This window comes from Cebidichthys violaceus, unplaced genomic scaffold (genome assembly GCF_023349555.1).
Source record: "Cebidichthys violaceus isolate CVI_PGR_0920_01 unplaced genomic scaffold, fCebVio1.0.p SCAF_9, whole genome shotgun sequence".
Taxonomy (NCBI): Eukaryota; Metazoa; Chordata; class Actinopteri; order Perciformes; family Stichaeidae; genus Cebidichthys; species Cebidichthys violaceus.
Window position 1 is genome coordinate 10,425,237 of NW_027176975.1, and position 22,639 is coordinate 10,447,875.

The 22,639-nt window shown below is 38.4% G+C and overlaps 1 long non-coding RNA gene across 6 annotated transcripts; it reads right to left on the bottom strand.

The window, feature by feature from the left end:
• Positions 1-3,206: 3,206 nt before the first annotated feature.
• On the bottom strand, positions 3,207-20,894 carry LOC137867171 (uncharacterized). Of its 6 annotated transcripts, none has more exons than XR_011102157.1 (4): positions 20,824-20,894; positions 20,546-20,740; positions 15,083-15,127; positions 3,207-14,837 (listed from the first exon to the last, which is right to left on the bottom strand). It is a non-coding gene; the product is annotated as an uncharacterized lncRNA (long non-coding RNA). The 6 variants fall into 6 exon arrangements; XR_011102156.1 differs by having other exon boundaries at positions 20,546-20,750; XR_011102160.1 differs by having other exon boundaries at positions 3,207-13,396; positions 14,773-14,837; positions 20,546-20,866.
• Positions 20,895-22,639: the final 1,745 nt, after the last annotated feature.

Genomic DNA, 22,639 nt, shown 5'->3' on the forward strand with positions numbered 1-22,639 from the left:
TGAGTCATGTCCTACTACGGCTCTTTTGAGTGTGAGGAAATTGAGTTGTTGCAGAGATACCATATGATGAGGTATCTCAAAGTAAAGTATGATTATTTCAGGAAACAGAACTTCCTTTGAGTCTGCTTTGCTCTGTTGTTTTTGTATGTGTCTTAGAGAGAGGTCCATTAGCCTTCCACTGTAGCCTTGCAAACTGGTTCGTTGCAATCCTGTGAACGGGATATCTCTAGCAATTTTTGCCAAAACGTCCACTTGGACTCAAAGATAAAATGATCATTTGGTGGTCAAAGGTCACTGTGACCTCACAAAAAAACATGTTTGGCCATAATCAAGAATTCTTATGACATTATGACAATGTACACAAATGTCTAAAAGGATTTAGTGTTGACATTTTGCACAGACATGAAAACTAAAATGCGACTGGTTGGCTGAGGCATACAATGTGTATGAAATACCATCCTATGACTAATTTATGACATGATATACTATACATTTTCTGTGACTTTTTTGTGACTTCTGATACTTTTAGTTTTTATTACATTTTTTATGACTTTCTACACCATTTGTTTTATATGAAATATTTTGTGACATATTATTCTATGCCTTTCTTTGACATACTATGTACTATAAATTTGTGACTTTGTTGTCTTAACTATACTATGAGGTTTTATGACTTTTTTATGACATACTATACTATTAATTATGTTTTTACATACTTTGCTATGACATTTTATGAAATACTGTACTATGACTTTTTATGCAATGCTATATTATTACTTTTCACTGTTTTATGCCATACTATATGTGATTTCTTATGAATTACGATACTATAACTTTTCATGACTTGTTTTGGCCTGTATTTTTTTGTGACATACTCTACAATGTTTTTTACATTTTTTATTATGTATTCCACTATCATACTATGTATCTTGCATGCAAGGTTACAGTTCTCAGGATGATTGATAGTCATAGATAACTATAGTTTTTTGACATAAAATAAACTATATTATGACTTTACATGACTTTTTGACATACTATACAATTACTTTTTATGACTTTTTTCGACATGAAATACAATGTATTGTTTTCGACATACTAAATTGTGACTTTTTATGGCTTTTTTTGACATACTATTCTTTCAGTTTTTATGAATTTCTTCGACATACTATACTGTGAGTTTTTATGACTTTCATCTAACATATTCTTCTAAGATACACCATGACTATGCCATTCGTATTACTGTTGTTCTAGCACACAAGGTAGAGCTTCTACCACTGAAAATTAAAATTTGCATTGACCTGCCTGGCACCCTTTGCTGCATTCCGTAGGTTCTTTGACATACTAAACTATGACTTATTTTTGACACACTGTACTTTGACTTATTAAGACTTTTTTTTCAACATACTATATTGTGACTTTTCTCAACTAATCTATATACCATACTATGACATTTCATGACTTTTTAACAGGATACTATATTTTTACATTTTATCCCATTTCAACATACTAGATATAGTAAAACTTTTTTCGACAAGCTATACTATGAATTTATAGGATTTCTTTACAACATATTATATTTTTACGAATTTTTTCAACATAAAATACTTTGTATTGTTTTCGACATACTAAACTGTGACTTTTCATGACGTTTTCTCCGACATACTATTTTTTCACTTTTTGTGACTTTTTTCTACATGCTAAATTTTGTCTATAACATATACTAGGACCATGCCATAGATGGTATGACTGTACTTTAGCTTTTTACATTACATTACAGTCATTTAGCAGACGCTTTTATCCAAAGCGACTTACAATAAGTGCATTCAACATTGGTAATCAAAAGAACTACTAGTCACCAGAAGTCATAAGTACATTTCCTTTTCCAAACAAGCATCTAAGAGCATGAAGCAGAGCATAACTCAGAGCCAAAGTACAGGGCAGAAACAAAAAAAACAGTTAGTGCTATAAGTAATACGAATACAATAAGTAGCTCACATACTACTATTGCTTTTTTTCTACATATTATACTTTGACTTAATATGACTTTTTTTCAACATATATTGTGACTTTTCTCGACTAATCTACATACCATACTATGCCATATTATGACTTTTTAACAGGATACTATATTTTTACATTTTATGACATTTCTACATCCTATAGTATGACTTTTTTCAACAAGGTATACTGTGACTTTTTAGGATTTCTTTACAACATACTATATTTGTACTTGTTATGACTTTTTTCAACATAAAATACTTTGTATTGTTTTCGACATACTAAACTGTGACTTTTCATGACATTTTTTTCGACATACTATTTTTTCACTTTTTATGACTTTTTATTCAACATACTATACTCTGAGTTTTTATCATGTTTTTTTAACATGCGCCAGTATAACTTTTTATGACTTATCTATATACAATACTATGATTTTTTTCATACCTTTTTATAAGATACTATATTTTTACTTTTTATTATGAAGTATTACTTTTATTATACTTTTTACATATTTTTCCAACCAGGTAAAGCTTTTGCAATTCTGTAAAAGTAAACGTTTCAGTGGCCTATTTTCAAGAATGAATTAGGACCCTTTATTGCATTCATGAGTTTTTTTGAAAGACTATATTATCACTTTTTCTAATCATGATATACTATGACTTTTTAAGCAACATACCATTCTATGACTTTCAATGACATGTTTTTAACATACTATACTATGACTTATTTTTGACATACAATACTATGATTTTTTGACCTTTTTTTTGACAAACTATACTATCAATTTTTTTCGACATACTTTTTAAAATAAATACTCTACCCTAACTTTTTATGACTTTTATAGACATACGCTACTGTGGCTTTTTAATGACTTTTTTCAACATACTGCACTATGGCTTTTTCATAATTTTTTTGTCATACAACACCAATCATTTTTTCAACATGTTATACTTTTGCTTTTTTAATTACTTATTTCTTCATACTATACCATTGTATTTTTTCTCCATTTTATACCATGACTTTTTTTTGACAATTACTTTTTATATTTTTTACATACTATACTAAGGCTTCTTTATGACTTTTTTTGACATATTAAACTATGATTTTTTTTTAAATACTATACTATGGCTTTTTGAGGACTTTCTTTGACGTGCTATGCTATGGATTTTTTAAGGTGTATAAGGAGTGGTTTATTGAGCAGATAAACAGACAGTTTACCAATTTGTTTTTATTCAAAATGTGTCATCAACATGGGGTTATACATGTAGGACAAAGTGTACAAAGTAAAAAAAACTCTGTGGTCCTCTGTTTTGGTCCAGAACTCTGAAGTCATCTGTGGAGAAAAAAAGAGAGGGTTGACATAAGAATATACATCATATTCACATACACTACAACAACTGCTACAGCAACAATCATACAATAAATAAAAAACTTACAACAATAACTACAACTAATACTATTCATGACACACTATATGATGACTTTTTATTTTATTTTTTTAAATTAGGATATAGTGGGTTATGACTTTTTATGGCATTTTTATGACATACAATACTATAACTTTTCATGACATTTTTATGGCATACTATACTGTGACTTTTTCTGGCATTTTTATGACATATTATAATATTGCTTTATAAGCTATTCTATACTATGAATTATTATGACATTTTTATGGCATACTATACTATGACATTTTCTGGCATCTTTATGATATACTATACTATGACATTTTTCTGCATTTTTGTGACAATAACCTGACATACTATACAATTACTTCTTCTGGCATTTTTATGACATATTATACGATAACTTTTTATGACGTACTATACTATGACTTTTTATGTAATTTCTTTTAATAATTTATGATACATCTGTCAGATACTATACTATGATACATACTGTACTATGACTTTATGACTTTAATTTTTTTTACATATTATACTTTGGCTTTTTTGGCATTACTACAACATACTATACTTTGACAATTTAAGACATTTTATAACATACTATACTTTGACTTTTGTATGGCACTTTTATGACATAATATACTATGAAATGTATTTTACATATGATAGTATGACTTTTTATGACATCCTATAATGTGATTTTTTTATAACTTTTTAAGAGATTTGTATGACGTACTATGTTATGAATTTTTCAGGCATTTCATGATATATCATACTGTAACTTTTTTATTACTTTGTTATGAAATCCTATACCATGACTTTTTTCATGTCACGCTATACTATGTCTTTTTTATGACGTGCTATACTATGACTTCTTGCTAGCATACTATTCTATTACTTTCTATGACATACTATGCAACATTTCTATGACTTTTTATGGCATATCATACAATACGTTTTTATATTGTTTTAATTATATACTACACTATGATTTTTTGGACATACTATACTTTTATTTTTGATGACTTTCTATTTTATAACATTTTCATGACATACTGTACCATGACTTTTTATGATTTTTATACAACATATTATACTAAGACTTTTTTCTCACCTACTATACTATGGCTTTTTATATGACATACTATACTAATACTTTTTTCTCACATACTATACTATGGCTTTTTATATGACATACTATACTAATACTTTTTATGGCAACACTATAGTAGGACTTTTTTATGACTTTTTTTACAACATAATGCTTTTTTCCGACATTCCATACTATGACTTTTTATGACATTTTCATGACATACTATACCTATCACTTTTGTATGCTTCCGTGCCAGCGAAGGCCGTTGGCCAGAGGCATTATGATTTTTGGGTTGTCCATCTTTCCGTCCTTACCTACGAACGTCCCATTTTCATGAACATGATATCTCGGAAATGCTTGGAGGCACATTCTTAGAATTTGGCACAAAGGTCCACTTGGACATAAGGATGAACTAATTCGATGTTGGTGGTCAAGGGTTAAGGTCATTGTGACCGCACATCTGTACTATTGTGAAGAAACAAAAATATCTCATCCTTGAGGACATTTCTTTAAATTTGGCAAAAGCTTCAACATGGACTCAAGGATGAACTGAGTAGAATTTGGTGGTCAAAAGTTACTGTGGCACAAAACACGTATTTTGCCATAACTCAAGTATGTATATGCTAATTATGACAATTCACACAAATATCTAATAGGATAAAATAATGAAGTGATGATATTTTTAACAGACATGGATGTAAATTGCAACTTTACTAGCTCTCAGAGGCATACAACCGCTAAGCAGTAATTCTAGGTTTTTTATTGAATTTAACAAAAATTACCTTTTTTTTCAATAACTTGGCACTATGTAACATGTTGGCAATGTTGGCTTTGACACATCATTTAGAAATATAATCAAATATAAGTAAACTTATTTCTAAGTAATATTAATATTGCTTAATACTATTAGCAATGTAGTAATAATTAGTTATTAGTTATGAATTATGTGCTTTCATCACAGTAGTTGTCATTACACTTTGACATTAACATATCTGGACCTCAAAGCTATTTGTTACCTTGATCCCAATGTTTAAAGGTAAAGAAAAAAGATACTCATGTTGATATGGGAACCAAAACAAAGGTATTTAAAGGGTTTTGAATTGCTCAAAAAGAGTGATGATTTAAAAAACAAAAATGCTTTTAAACTGACGCTTAGATTAGCCTTTGTATTACCAAACTAAACATTGACTACATACAGGCATGCAATTCTGATGGCATTGAGACATCTTCCATCAGCCCACCCTATTGTTGCTGACACTCCCTATGGTTTGTTTTGGTGTATGTGAGAAAGTGTTGGTTCTGTGTATCACGTCTTTGCCCTGTGAGACGCCTGCTAATCGATTCAAGGTGAGACCTGTCGATTAAACACCCTGAGCTGTTCTCTCTACCTAACCTAACCCGGGGTGATTCAATCCCACCCCTCACACACACACACACACACACACACACACACACACACACACACGTCACCTTACATTGACACACCCGTACACAAACACACTCACGCATACTCACCCACCTTACCTGTCATCCATCAATATCTCCATCTGGCCCTCTATTGATCCCCTCCAACCACCTCTTCACCCCATGCAGTACAACATCAGGGCCAAAACGACGTCCGCACAGGTTTAATCTCTGAAAGATTTACAATAAAGCTCAAGTTATTATTTAACTCTTCCGGCCGCAGTGTGCTCTTTGATTTAGCACTCTGGGAGAGGATGAGTTACAGCTGACACGGAGAATCTGCCGGGGCTGGAATGGAAGGGACCCGGTTCATAACTCAGCTGCCGAATGTGTAGTTAGTCAATCACTTGATCTGTAATCACAAATGCTGCCAGAAATTACATGAGTGATGAGCTGTAATAAAAGCACTTACTTTTCCTGCTCTGTCTCTTAAGTGTTATTGGCAGACCCCTCTCTCCCAGGAGGCCGTGGCTGTGAAACAAAATCCCGATATAAACTGCCTCATTGGTCCCTGCCTCACGCTCTCTCTCGTACTGTATGTGTGTGTGTGTGTGTGTGTGTGTGTGTGTGTGTGTGTGTGTGTGAGTGTGTGTGTGTGTGTGTGTGTGTGTGTGTGTGTGTCTGTTGTGTCTCTGAGTGTTAATGCAGAGTGCTCCCACTACAGTGTAATACAAAGCTCTTTTTGACAGTCTTTCTTCCACTCTTGGATTGCCTTGCTTCACGACAAATGATTTTCTCTCGAGTAAAGACAGTCATCCGCGTCTCTATCAGTTATAATCTGTAATGTTGCAGAGGTGCAATGAAGACAGTACACATGTATTTAAACAGACCCGGTAGTATTACTTGGTGAGTAAAATGCATCATATACATTTAGGTTGTTTGTCACTGCTGTAAAAACTTTCCTTGCGTGACTCTCATCTCAACCAGGATGTCCTGATGAGTTACTGTACATCAAAGATATGACCTTATATACAGGTAATCAAACATCTCAGGGCCATGAAACAAACCTTTCTTCGACTGTCTGTGACTCGCAGCTCCACAGCCTTTGGCAGGAGGTCATGCGTGACAGTTTTATTGATACAGACCTCTGTAATAATTACACTGTGTCTTGCATGCACTATTGATCAGGCCTATTGATAAAATCATATTTTACTGTAAAGGTCTGTTGATTTGATTCATTACAGCATAAATCTTTCCTCACAAGCAGCTGATTTGGAACTCCTACTGCCAAGTGATGGATGCTCCTGCAGATAAACACAAACGCATACACGCACACAACAATTTATATCTATTGTTCGAATGGGGTAGTAACAGGCACAGGTTAAAGACAGACAGAGAAGTAATGACATCTTTAGTCCATCCATATAAATATACGATCACATAGAGGAGACAAGTGGGATCTGCTATCCAGCCCAACTCATATGATGTGATATATAAGTGAGAGTGTTTATGGAGTCACTGCTCCATCTTATCATGATTTGTATTGTCAGCAGGGGCTGAATCTGCATGGTGGTAATAGATTCTGATGTGGTTCAAATGCCCTGTGGTGAGGGGGGAAATAGAGATGAATGTGACAGATCATACAGAACTTGTCCTGTATATAAACTGCCTTCAGTACTGTTGTTCTCACAGGGAGGGTGGGAAAGATAGATGGTGAAATGGCTAGAGTGTAGGGAAATGTCATCGCTGGTATTAAAATGGTAAAAATCTGATCCTCAAAGCTGACCTCTACAGTCGCTGCAATGAAATTTATATGATTTCCAGAGAAGAAACATTCCATACATTGGCTACCGTAGTTTTTCTGGTGTTAAAGGTTTTTTTGTCATATTTAAGTTGCATGCAAGCTGAAATACAGACTAATGGAGAACCAAGCAGAAAGTGTCAGGTAATATACACTGGTACCTATGGTGTCACGCATTATCACACTTTGATCTTACCATGGAAAAACATAGTATGTGTAATAATGGAAAAGCGCAAATGTATTTCTATTGGAGGAAAGGATTTGATCTTTATGGTTCAAGTTAAAAAGCAGCTTAGTAGACCATGTTTCCGCTTTGGCCGGCAGTTCAAAAGAACGTTTTCTTTTTGGACTTTTCGCTGGCTGGATTCTAAGCCACTTGGGGGTAGTTTGCAAAGGCTGTGGTGCACTAGTGACAGGCTGGTTTTCACATTTAAGGAGCCAGAGGGACATGGGTAACATGTCCATGTTCAAGAGGCCTACAAAACACTAAAAGCCAGGATATTGAGTTAATCGCTGGCCCAGTCAAGACCCCTCCTGAGCGGCTGCTCCGGTACAATGCTGAGCAGCCCGTCTGGCTGCAGCACAGGAATGTTGTCCTGCAGAGGACAGAGCAGGGGAAGTTTAATTTGATCAGCAGTGATGTTTTTTATAACCATAGAATCTGCTCCAACCTGAATTCTTTTAAATGCCCTGGAAGTAGAAAAACAGCATAAAGGTTTCTATTTTTCTTACACAAAACCAAATGCATGGAAAAGAAAATAACCTCACTATCTACAAGGCCTAGAAATACATATTGGTGGGTGAACACAATATTTAAAAAAGAATTTTGTCAGTTAAAAAACATGTCATTTTCTCCTCTGTTTTTTTGCGATCAATTGAGGACTTTACTTCTAAAGTGTAAAATTGATACAGTATGTAATCTATCAATAGCATAGACTTTAAACATACTAACAACTTTTGTACCATAGCTGTTTGAAATGCTAGTATAGAGTTTGTGAAATAGCTACAATGCGGCCAGTGTGTTCCCCAGAGCTGGAGGGAGAAGGCAGTGTAAGACAAAGGCAGTTTTCAATCTGAGCAGGAAGCATACAGTGGCGATTCACTGTGACATAGTGATTGATCTGAGTGAGTGGTGTATTTACCGAGCCTGACGGGATAGGAGAAAGAGAGTGTTTTCTTCCCATCCATACGCTTATCTCCCCCCATAAATCACTGCCAATGTGATGCATAAATGTGGATGAGCAAATGTTGTATTGTTCCGACTCAGGCAATTCCACTTTGACCTTTACATTTGGCATCGGTCACTGGTGCTAAATGCATGCCATGACCTTCACTGACCTTGGGCTATTCATATTTAATAGCCATGAAGCCTGATGGTTTGTCAGACAATATACAGTATATGAACACACACACCACTTAAACACACCAAACAAGTAGTTACTGGAGTCCAGCCGAACAGCATATATTGCCACATTCTCTGTAATTTAGTTAAACTATCACATGAATGAAGATATGATCTTTTTTCCTTCTCATCAGTCTGTGTCTTTATAGCTCTGATTCCATTACCCCTTTCCCAGCGGCACGCTATGATGGGCTATGTCCATCCTAACCTTTGACTCCAGCCAGTGCTTTAGAGCTTCTGCACTTTGCCCTCTCCCATTTGACCTGTCTGAAGTATACCTTCATAATTGCCTCTGTCGCTATCAAATGCACATATGAGAGGGTGCAGGGGCAAGGGGCCGAAGTCTGTCCAATAACCTTTTGGCCTCTTGTTCATCCATTCTGCTCAGAGCAAGCACAGCAGGCTTCCTCCCCCTACCCACAATCCCATACTGTATTAGTCTGCATGTCAGAGTTATTGATGGTTCTCTGGAAATATTTTATTGGTTAGTCATGACCTTTGACTGGGGCAATGCAAACACTAACCCCCCCTAAAGCTTCCTATCGACGTGCATATATTTATATATGATCAGATGGCTAAGAGAAGTATAGATTTAGAGTGGCAGAAGACCTTGTCATTTGGATTTTAACACCATGAGGTCAGCATTGCTTTTTCCACTATGCATGTGTAGGATCACAAAACACATATTGAATTGGTAATAAAATTTAAAAAAATGGTCTAGACCTGCTCTAAATGAAAAGTGTCATGACATAATCTCTGTTATGATTTGGCGCAATATAAATATAAATTGACGTGACTTAACTATGATGTAACATCTCCAGTGATGCACAGAAGTGACAATTTGAAATTAGGGAGAAGACAAGCCAAAAAATATGTTTCAAGTAATAATACTATGTCATATCCATGTAGGGTTTACATTTTCAAATCCCATGAAAGAAAACTCAAATACACTTCAAAATGGTCAACCCTTTTCTCGTACCATCCTGCCATCTTCTCCCTTAATCCAGATACTGTAAATCTCTTCATCAAAGGAAGTGTAGCTTGCACTAAAGCACCCACAATTAAAATAAGACAAACCACAGCTGGACAATTACCTGCCAACTAACCTTTTCTGGCGGCACTTAAGAATGTAAGGACTCCCGAGGATAGATGTGCCCTGAGTAGAACAAGCACTTCAACAGGCCAGAGAGAGAGGGAGGGAGGGAGGGAGGATGTAAGGTATGAGAATGCAGGAGTAGAGAAAGGGTGACAATAGGGCTGAAAAAAAAGATAGAAATAGAGAAAAAGACAGTATCATGGTGGGATTACCTAATCCTCTGTCTGAGAGCAGTATTTGAAGGACCTGGTAGTGTCAGACATGAGGGGGCTTTGTAGAGGTTTACCCAGGAGAGGCCAGCTCAGCAGGGGGATCTAGTGGAACACCAGGTGACAATACTCGGTCCCCAAGCACAAACCTCAGCCCATGGCTTTGTAAACACTGTTAAATTGATTGCAGGGAGCTGATGAGATTTCCCTGCAGCCTGGGTCATTATCACATTGTGCACTCGCTCTAACTCACTCGTATTGAGCCCTCTATGGATTGTCATTCCAGCTTATGTCATCATTTTTAATGTAAGTGTCAGTGTTTAGTGACAGTGTTTTCTGTCAAAAGTGTATATATCTGCCAGGTTACGAGAGATAGGACTGGTGGCAGGAATTTCAAACGTGCCATGAACTTAATGACATAAAGTGAAACATTCTGACTTAGATTTAATATCCTAATGTTTTGTGCAGCATTATTAACACCGGCCAGGGTGTTACAGTCTACCTTGCTGCTCAACGGGGTGAGTTTCAGCACTGCATGATATCTGATCCCAAAAACCCTGTAGGGCATCCACAGCAAATCAACAATGGATTAATGGATCTGGTTCCGCTCGTAAATCTCTGTGGGATTGGAAAGCGTCCGAGGACAGTCAGCCTGTAGTGGTGTGCTTAATGTTACAGGCAGTTTGGGTTTCCCATCGTTCAAGGCAGTGACAGGGTAGTAAAGATGTGGCAGCATCTTATGTCAGCGTTAAATCAGTGAATGTCAGGAATGCCGGATTGTCAGTCTGCAGTGCTGGAGCTGAACCAACACTGATTCATTGGTACAGATTTGTTTATCAATAACTCAAATGCTTTTCCATAGCTCTCAACGTACAATAGAAAAACTTCATCCGCCACAGCAAAGACAGAAAAAAGATGTGTTGTGTAGACATGCCCTAATTCAGCAATGCCAGTACAACCCTTCAACCTTAGAGTAGTACGGTAAGGCCTTGCCATAGATCACAGTGGTTAACAGTTAGCTGTTCCTGCAGGTGTATAGGGAACGGCAGTAACTGCTTCCATTACTGGAGAGAATGGCCCAACTCCCACAGCCCCCTCCAGACAGCACTGTCATTACCCATCCATTGTGAGGCCTGAGAGGGAGCTGTAAGTACGGCAGACTTATGGCTATGTTAGACTGACTGGATGGTCTCCTCTGTCTCAGCACAGGATAAGGAGGGACGGTGGTATGGACGGATTGCCAGATAGAGTGATAGAGATGGAGAATGAGAATGAATCAAACACTCCCTGATACCCCACCGCCACCACTTCACAACGTGAGTAGAGTGCAGGCTGGAGGATGGGGAGGGTTATTTGGTGCTATTTTTACAAGAAACGGGTTGATTTGTCTTAGGCCATTACCGTCTATTACAGCTGCGAGTCTTGGGGAAAAGGTGGGAAGCGGCAGACGCTGGCATTCTGCCTAAAGAGAAATCAATGAAACAAATTAATCCTTCGCAGGCTGCGGTGACACAGTAATCCATCATTCAGGGGGCGCTTTTACACACTGAATCAGGGAGCAAGGCAAGGAGGTGGAGGGACTGGGGGTGGGGTGGGTTGGGTTGGGTTGGTGGGTGCGTGGTGGTTGAAGACGGGTGGGTAAGAGCGAGACTAAGGCTCTTGGGGACAGGGGCAGAGATCCACGCTCCGGTAATACTGGGGCAACAGTGGGTGGTGGCAGGGAATCAAGTGGCTCTGAGCCCTTCCTTTACATCCTTGAGCTGCCTGTGGACATACAGAGCAGGAGGAGGAGGAAAGGGACGTAAACACAATCAGCTGAACTGCACCATGGATACACACATACGCCTACACATTTTCCCCTGTTGCCTGTCGCTTGCTGCCTGCTTTAACCACACCAAGCTGATGGCTGATGGTGATGACAGTGATAGGAGAGCTTTATTATTTATTTACACTGGACATACAAGGAGCCAACTGGTCACTAAAGCATGGATATAACTTGAATGTGAATGAATGGAGGGAGAAACTGGGGCCATGAGGTGGAGGGAGAAAGAGAGACAAATCAGTAATGTACATATATATTGAAACTACTTATTCCACTCTTTTCTTGCCATTCCAACTGCACAGCTTCACTATGGCATTGCATTGTTTGAGTTAAATTGCAGATCTGTGCGCATTATCCTAGTGATAACATATTATTTAGCATTGTACATCATTGTAGCAGCAGCCCTTAGTCTAGGAGTCCCCGACCCACAGAAGTACGTGGAACTCACTGCCCTCTTGCCAAGTAAGACAGAACACAACTGATCATTTTACTATTCAAAACAGAAAGCTGTATACAAGCACCCAAATTCCCTACAGTGATGCGCTAGTGCACGGCCAATTAGAGCTCAGATCTATCCATGTGATTGAGTCATGTGATCAGCTGCCCTGTGAGGAAACAGTCCTGTCCAGGCCAAGATCCATGTGAAGCAGCTGTACCCTCCAATGAATCACATAGCATCCGATATCAAATGATAACACAATTCAACTGGGAGTGAAGACAAAAAAAAAAACATACGCAAACATATCGAGATTGATGTGTTTTTATTGAGATCATGTCTGTGTTGCATTGCCTTTTAGTAATATTACATCATTATGAAAGCAAGTTCAAGAGCATGATCCACTCAGTGTTACTGTACCATCCGGCTTTGTTGGTCTCCAGGCTCCTTTGTGGCACTGTTGTTGCTCTGCTGACATTCATCGATAGTGACTGTGTGTGTTTTTACAGCAGTAACTTGTAGCTAGAGCTCTGATGGAGGGTGGTGATGCTTAGGAAGTCGGGGTCATTTCATGAAAAACAAAACGTTAATGCAGAAACATGACAGGCAGAACCATCATTTGCCATGTCATTGTAATAGAGGGTGCCACTTACCTTAACCAGCCTCCCGAAGAGGAATACCAATACCCCCCTTTCCCCCCCTAAAGACACAGGTGGTAGCATTCTGTGGAACGCAATGTTAGAAAATCAGAGAAAATAGTGGGTGGAGGAAAAAGAGGGGGGGGTATGGAGTGAGTGTGCTGGGAGGAGAGCAAAGGTGGGGAGAGGCTGAGATTGGGTTGGGTGGTGCAGCAGAGAGGAAGGGTAAAGGCAGCAAGAGTGGTCAGAGAGCGGAGGGAGGGAGGGTGGGGGAAGAAGTGAAAGGATGGGAAAATGTGTGGATATTGCAGCAGAACGGATGGTGTGAGGGAGGCAGAGTGAGAAATGTTGCCGGAAATGCTGGAGCCAGCAACGTGTGTAAAAAACCACACTGCAACATTTCTCATCATTGACATCACTGACAAGCTTTCCAAACACACACAGTGTGCTTTCAAAGTGCAGGGTTGTAATATCCAAATCTTAAACACAGCTTCTGTTATGATCATACTCTTTTTGGTTTTCTCTCCATCTGCAAACAAGGCAGATGTTGGGGATATTACATTTAACTGATTCCGTTATTCTTAATTTGAAGGATGTGTACTTTAAGATTTCCACAGAAAATTCAATAAAACATGTTTGTGTGTAGTGAGAACTTTCGCTGCCTCTCTCTAAGTTGTGATGGAGCCATACTAAGAGGAGTAAAGGGGTGAGGAATGACGGATATGAGGAAAGGGGAGGAGGAGGACAGAAGATTGTTGTGGAATGTTTGCAGTTCTGGACAGAACTCAACTATCTCATTTGTCAGGGCTTGACCCCAACTGTGGGGTCAAAGGTCACAGGGAACATCTGAGGGGAAACTGACTCTGCTATCACACACACACACGCACACACACACACGCACAGACAAGTAAACACACAAACATCTGTGAGTGTCTGTGAGAGTGTCTCTCCTTTGCTCTCCTTCAGCATGCTCACACATAATTCAAGCTGTGCAGTACATCTGTATATATCATCATTAATATCCATCCTAGCATTATTTGTTTTATTAATACTGTGTGTTATGTTGACCTCTGGCTATGAAAAGATCAGCTGCCAGTTTCTCAAAAAGCATACTATGGCCTTTTTCCAAAACAAATCATTGAGAAAGAATTTGAGTTTCAGGATGCTTGGATACATTTTTTTGAAGAAAAGCTTGGGATAGTACTTGATAAACACACACTCCAGTAATGTACTTATTGGGGAAAAAACAAATCTGAACTGAGCAATACAAATCAGTGAGAGCAGCCTCATAAACTGTATTCTAAATTTAAAGTTAATGTTATGTTTACCACATCTATGATTAAGTACAATAAGCCTGTCAGTGCACGGCTGTCATATCAAGAGATCCCAACGCTCATACTAAGCAGTGGTATTACCGTCACTGTCCTTATTAAACAGCACTCACCATAAATTACATCTCACCCTAAAGTCAGTCCAAACATGTCCCGCTGTGTTTCTGAACTCCTGGGCGCCCTGTTGCTCTCTGCCTGCAAGGAGACACAACACAAAGTCAGTTACAAAAGGGCAAGGTTAGCTCCACCAAATCAGTCAAACTCTCTGCTTCAAGTTTCACATTGAAGTGAGGATAAAGCAGCCACACTTAAATACTGGACACCTGTGATGTCACATGACATTAAGACAGAAGCCACACCTTGCACACTGAAAATGATAGATTGATTTTCTAGTTTACTTTTTTTAATATATCTGCTAATGAAGATTAGAATACACTTACCTATCGTATATAATGCTGTTCTCTGGTCGCTCTCCTCTGCACCCCCTGTGAGGAGACAAATTGTTCATTTTTGTGGTTTAAAATGCAGCCTAACTCCTTCTTTTCTGCTCTAAAAAAGAGACAGGTAGCACAGCGTCTGATATTCATGGTTTTTTAGATGGATCTTAAATCTTACACCTTTGTCATTCTTTGGCCAGAGACATCAAACAGGTGCTATGAATAATTTATCTTAAGAGTTTCACATTGATAAGGTCACAATCTGCCGGGTCTGGACACTAAACACAGGCCACCTTCACTTCTCTGTCTTTTTACACACATGTGCCCAAACACAAGACACACACCTTTCAAATGAAAATACACAAAATGTCAAGTGGGATTTGTCCATGTTTGTGGGTGTGAGAGACACAGGGGCATTTTTGGTTTAAATATTATTTTTAAAAGTGTGATATATTAAAACATAAAGTTGCTGTTTGAGCTAATCCGTGCTATAGTTTAGAATATGAATAAATCCTATGTCACAGTTTTGAAGATGGGTTGAAATTAAAGTACAGATTTGATTGCAGCTTCATTCCCCATATACAGTATAATTTATGACATACAATATTTTTAAGGTTGCCAAATGTAAATGAATAAATGTGTTTCACTCAGACTTCTCTGAGAGTTTGTGGGGAAATTATTTTCTGTTTTCTCTGTACTGATGTAAACGAGACTGCACCAGTGTGCTCAGTCATTCTCAGCTCCAGCTTGTTGATGGTTCAGCTACACTACATTTCTAATTAAGCCCCTGCTGTGTGTTGGTTTTTTGGGGGGAAATGAAGAAAAAAGAATGCAGTGGTGATGTGATGCCGCTCATTTACTGGAGTTACAAACCAAAACTTAAACAACCAAACAAGTTAAACCAAAAGGGGCAACAACTCTGACCCAGTGTCAGTAATCATTGCAGGCATCAGAGCCAATAGTGTAAACAAAGTGTGTCACCAAAAGAGAACTATTAGTTCCTCGCTCATCTTTGCTCAGATGATTGTGTTTTATGGGAATTTACTCACCACAAGCTGGATTGACCATCCACTATAACACTACCACAATGACAGGACACTTTCTGAACGGCGATCTTTTTTTGTGTCTCCCCCTTTGAAAGCACACAGAGAATTACTCTTCGCTCCCCCTCTTTCTCTCTCCTGCCCTGTCTCTCTGTCTCTCTTTCTCTCTCTCTCTCTCTCTCTCTCTCTCTCTCTCTCTCTCTCTCTCTCTCTCTCTCTCTCTCTCTCTCTCCTCGTTCGCCCCCCTAACAATCGCAATAATTCTTTAAAAAAAATGTTTTGCACTCCTCTGTGTCGGAGGGTAATCTCGCTCTTTTGTCGCTGAGCTATATTTCTACTGTGTGTTGTCGGATAATGTGAGAATGGGATGAAAGGTAATCTGCGTGCAGAATTCTTAAAGCTCCCTTATCCTTGTTGAATTTCTCAAGAATTCCACCTTTGCCCTCCGGTTTCCCTGAAATAAATTACTTTAAGGGTGTGATGCCTTCACGTACCCCCTTTTGGGTCACGATTTTTCTATTGCCTTCATTAAACGCAGTCCAACAGGTATTATGTCTTCTTATTTTAATTCACTCTACTCCTTTAGGTTGCGTCGCTCCCTGGACACTTCGCATGCACCTTGGGAATGAGAAAAAAATATTTTTCGAACTTGCAGAAAAATATAAACCACAGTATTATAAGTGTGTTGTGTTGATCATTTATGGTCACAATGCTGCATTAAGTTGACACAGTAATATAAACAGGTTGTTTTAAACTTAACCACCAGCCACCAATTAGGCCTTTTCCCCTGTCAGTTAATTTTCTGTTCTGCTTAGTTTACTGTGTGTGTTTCGGTTTAGCTGCTGATTGATATACGCAAGGCTTCCCTTCACAGTGGATCTGTTAGAAGTAGCTACACGCGCTGCTGAAAATCTGTTCCCCTTCATCTAGTTTCTGGTACTTAAAGTTTGGTTTTTTGGTGTACTACAAAATTACAGTGTTTGCACTGTGGAACCACGAGGGTTTGGGTGCTAATGGATTTATAATCTCCGTCTCTGGGACCATCCAAAGTAATTAGCACATGGGCTCTAAAGAAATGATGGTTAGTGAGCAATAAAGCCATTGCCCATAGCTTAAACTGACAGTCCCTCTAACTTAACTCCAACCTCAAGCCTAATTGGGAAAGTCATTGCAGTTATTGTCCTCAATTATAGTCTGGGATGCAAAAATCCTGGAAAGAGACATTCATTCATCACGTCTAAAACTGAAGGATCTCAAATCTCTGGAGAGGCGAAGCAATATTAAAAATAATGAGGGAATAGACAATGATATCTCCATACAAACTAGAATGAGTCGCACTGTGGGGTTGTCCATTGAGGGCCAAAATATAACTTATGTAAATAAGTTAGAAAAATATAAAAACGTACTATTATGATAATATAGAAATGAACAGGTTAATTGTAACACAAATGCAGTTATATCTACCAGAAATACACATGAATAGACATGTGTATTAGTTTGTTTTGAACTGATATGTAAACCTTCCCTGTTTGGGGGAGACACTTTTCAGTTTCCAGTAATAATTAATAACCATGCTATTTTGTGAACTCTTGTTGCCTGTTAAATACGTCGGTAGCCTGTATAAACTCAACGATATATCCACTATTTCTCACGAATAGCCTTTCCATTAAGAGCGATTAGATTATGTCTATTGAAAGTTGCTGATCCATAGGAAAAAAAAGCCAGCGGATAAAAAGCGATTTCAAGTGACCTTCTCGTCCCATTCACACCAATCTGAGCCCCCGGAATAATTTGGGGATCAGATTTGAACCCCCCCCCCCCCCCCCCCCCCCCCCTTCTCTCTTCACACACACACACACACACACACACGAACCTCTCCCCTTTTCAACACACAACCACACAAAGCAACAAGACCTCAACCATGAGAGTGAGTTGGAGTTGGATTTTATCAGGACTTTTTAAAATATGACAGTGTTTGTTTTGTGTTCAGCGCCTTCCCCCCCCCCTCCTCCTCCTCAACACACGCACACGCATATGCACACACACACACACACACACACACACACACACACACTGCGCCATTTAATACGTTCAGGCTTTTAACGTGTTGTAAAAAGTTACACTAACTTCACTAGCAACTAGGTTGTCATTTATAAAACCATGTCAAATCACTGTTGTTGTTTCAGACAAGTCGAAGGCCTTAATGCCATTTTATATTTCACGATTTTGGCGTAATAAAAAAAAATTCGCCCCAGCTTAAATCATAATGGCACTACAGGGTTACTGTATTCATGTTCAAAGAAAATAATCCAGACGCCCATATGCAAAAACATATTATACTCAAAACATATCTTTTCTAGACAAAGGACTAAACCTATGTATTGTCTTGATGTATTTTCCATGTGACATCTATGCTGTAAGACTGAGTACATCTTGTTTTGCATTAATGCCATATGTAAAACACATTGCCCTAATGTTAGTGCGCTCATATGGTCGGGAAATGTATAAAACAATGTCAAATATTCTACAATTTACCATTCTCCACTAAAGTGCAATGCCATTGTCAGCGCCGCCTAAGTGTTTACTCAATAGCTATATATTATTCATGAAGATAATTTAAGTGACAAACGTCTTATTACACAGAGGCACAGTCCAACAAGTGTAAAATCATTTTTGGAGGTTTGAAGCTACATCTTATTACCACACATTTTGTCTATTATTCAAACAAACAGCCAGGACCCAACATAGAGATGTGTAACGATGCTTGAGGTGTCCATCACTTAATCGTTTTGGTTTCTTAATCGTTTTTATTTTGCAGGAAGACGTTGAAGTCGCAGAGATCAGCATCAGGATGTGGCCCTTTAGCCCGGCGTCCAGAAACGTAACACTGGTGTGCCACACACAGGAGGCGTTTTGAGCAGAGGAAAAAACAAATTCACCTCTAAACCCACATGGTGTATCTTTAGAAATATGATGCGCTTGTAACCCTGATGTGCTAACACACAATCAATAATAAACAGACCCTCGACCATCCCTAAATCCCTACATTCGTTTGCACCGTTTTAAATGCTCTAAAACGCGTCCATGTAGTCACGTTTAGTTTTATTGGGGGGAGCTGGCACTTATGACCTCAGTGTTTTCCCAACTGATTGTGCTGCTTGTTGGTTTCAGCAGTATTGAATCTTTACAACGTCCTACTCTATTTGTGTAAAAAAAGAGCATCAGTTATTGATCATCACGGATTTGGCAAAACTGTTATGTGTTCTCTATCCCTATAAATGTTTAACCAATACGGCCCTTTGACAAAACCATACAGGAGGGGAATTTAAACAGTTTCATCATCATCTGTGGATTATAATCTGTGGATTATTCATTTTGGATTAAAATAAAAAAAAGTCAGATAACATTTTAATATTCCAAGATCACTAATTATCTGTGGCATAGCAAAGCACTGGATTACAGTAAGACGGCTACTAATGCGCGAATGCATCCATTACCTGAAAGATATGTTTAATAATTATGTGATTAAGTAATTATTAACACGTTTTCAATAATTTAACAGACAGATTATGCATTCTGTCAAAATAACAAAAATATAGAATACTTGGGGTATTGGAAATGAAAAATAAATGTTACTTGGCTCACGTGAAGTGATTAATTACCATGAACTGTATGCACCCTTGAGAGGATTAAGTTAAATGTTATTATGTAAGGTTATTTTACAAAGCTGATTGACGTGCAGTTTTTCCTGGAATAAGTTAACATGGCCTACATTGATACAGCATTTACTGTATATCAGTTTTCATTACAATACCTTTACATCAATAATGCTGCTTTAATCAATCTCATTGTATGTCATCGTACACTTCCTCGCTGCAGTCTTTTCTCAAACACAACGTGTTCTTACCGGTGCATAAGCTTTTTTTGCGCCAATCTATAATACTTGCGTTTAGTATTGTGGCTAAAGTGGCACTTGTAAAACAGCGTAGAAAATGGGCAACGGATGGTCACCTTGTTCACCCTTTTAATCTGGTGACACTATCGCTGAGACAAACAGCCTGCTATCGATCTTTTCATTATGTGTTCAAACAACAAATAGCCTTGCAGGTGACGGGACGTGCACTAAAAAAAAAAAAAACCGCTCCCATGTCCAGCGGTGCTACAACCAGCCTGAAGTCACTACTATCTGATGTGCAAATCAGCGAGGACAGCTGGAAAAGGGGGGGACGAGTCTCATAATCGGCGGTGATGTAGAGAAAAGATGCGACTGTCCACTATTAAAAAGTTGTAACTCTGGCACAGCCCGGTTTGGCTACATGGTTTAAAGTGAACGGTCATGTGGCATGACACAGATAATTTGCCCCTGCGTTCCGAGCCCTGCGTGTGTAACGTAGGAGAAGTGAGAAATGAATATTGTACTTGCCTTATCGGTGGCTGCTTTTATCCAGATAGAAAGCTGCTCCTCTGTTACCGCCGTCGCTGGTGCTTCTTCTTTTAATGTCCTGCTGTCCACTTTCTCCTTTTTCTCTCGCCGTTTCCCAGCTTTGTATTAGAGCCCCTATACCCTGCTCCCATTCGCTGTCCCTCTCACTCTCCTCTCCTCTTCTCCTGCGGAGCCCTTTTCCAATCTGTGGAGTTAAATCTTAATGATACACTTACAAAAAAAAAAATCTTTGTCCGATTTAATGTTATTGGTTTCACCTTTTCACAGAGCTGGAGATATGGCAGGGAAGCTTCAGTGGAGTGTCCGAGACAGGGACGGGAGAGAGAGCTCTCTTGTTGAATACTTAAAAAACAACCCATCCCTCCTATGCGTTTCCAAAGGGGGCACTTGATATTTACGCTGCCTTATATCTGCTATTATCTTGGCTTGGTTGAAGCTTTGTATACAACAACTTAGTTTATTTGTATTAAATAATAAGTTGATGTATTATGAATGATTAGTCTTTTCCAACATTGTGTATTACCCTGTTTTTGGAGATGATTAACGCACATCGATTTGACTTTATGTTCCATCTAAATCACATGCAACCAAATGGCTTGTACATTTTTGGGACTAACAATATTTGGTTTTAAAGAAATATATTTATTCATTATTGTTCTTCGAAAGTTTTTTCTCCGTTATACAACCTTTACATCAAAAGCACGTTTATTTGAGAAAGTAAAAAAAAAAGACGTGAGGAAACGGGAAGCAAAACTGGAGCTTATTTTATTTCTAAAATCAACTTTTACGTTTTGAAAAATGCATGTTTAATGACTTGTGCATGCATTAATATGAGGTTGTAATTGTACAATGTACGCTAGATGGCAGCGCGATCCAGACATTTTTGAGTTGGAGAGGTGGTAAGCCTGCAGAAACCCTGATACAAAAAAACGGAATCCCCATGCAAATTCTTAGCAACTTCACATGATTTTGAATTACTGTCATTATTAAGACATAATATGACACCAGCTCAGTGATTGTGGAGACTATAGGACCTCGGTAATTATTGAATATTGCTTATTACTCCGTCTAATTTTAGAGATTTTCGGCCGCTGGCACGACATCCCGTTTGTATAACACACTGTCTTTTCTGAATCATTCTCCCCATCGGCATTTTTATAACCTTTATATGCTAGTTTTAACTAAATTGTAAGTTGTAATCAGCGAGACTGTGCCGATTATAGACGAGGATGTACCGCAATGCGCATGCCAAAGAGGAAACAACGTGTGGACATTTAAATTCGCTTCAAAACAATAATGGCATCCTTTCATTTTATAATAAAGACATGAGTCTAAGACAAACCATTTTGAAACTTTGGGGAATTTCTGAGTCAGAGTCCCCTTTTCGCCGTAGCGCCCAGTTTTTGGACTATTTGTCGTGCGTAAAAGCTTTGTCCCCCTTTGCCTTTACCCCGCTTTTTCTGCTATTCTATTCAGGGTTTCTTCCTCTTTTTGGTGACAATAGACGGCCCATACTAATCAGGTTTCAAAGTAAATAGCAGCGCGGGGCGAGCTCAATGTAAATTGTGCCTGTCAGAGCCCCCCAGTCCCTCCAGCCGTAGATTGCAACACTGCAAAAAATATCCATCCCCAGACGTCAGTCAGTTCAGTATTGAGTCTGGAAATCTTGCATTTACCAAAACAGTACAAAACAGACTGCATCTTTCATCTGGGTGAGATGCTCCCACTTGTTTCCAATGCCAATCGACCCATCACTGTAAATGTTATTACATCGATTGTTCATTTCTAAAGGAAATATCCCTGCTTACTCTGCTTTATTTAATTTTATTGACACTTACATATTCTTCAAACGAAACGGACTGCGATTGGAAACAAGCGGGTGTCTATAATCTGCACTTGTTTTTTTCTACTGTGTTTTTAGAAGAAATATAACATTTCAAGATTTGAACACGGGACCCGATGACTTCTCGAGGTGGACATTTTTTGCAGTGAATGAACGGAGGGGGACTCTAACCAATGGAGAGAAAGAGAGGGCTTGGCTATAACCTTAGCCTCCCATTTTCTCTCTCTCCC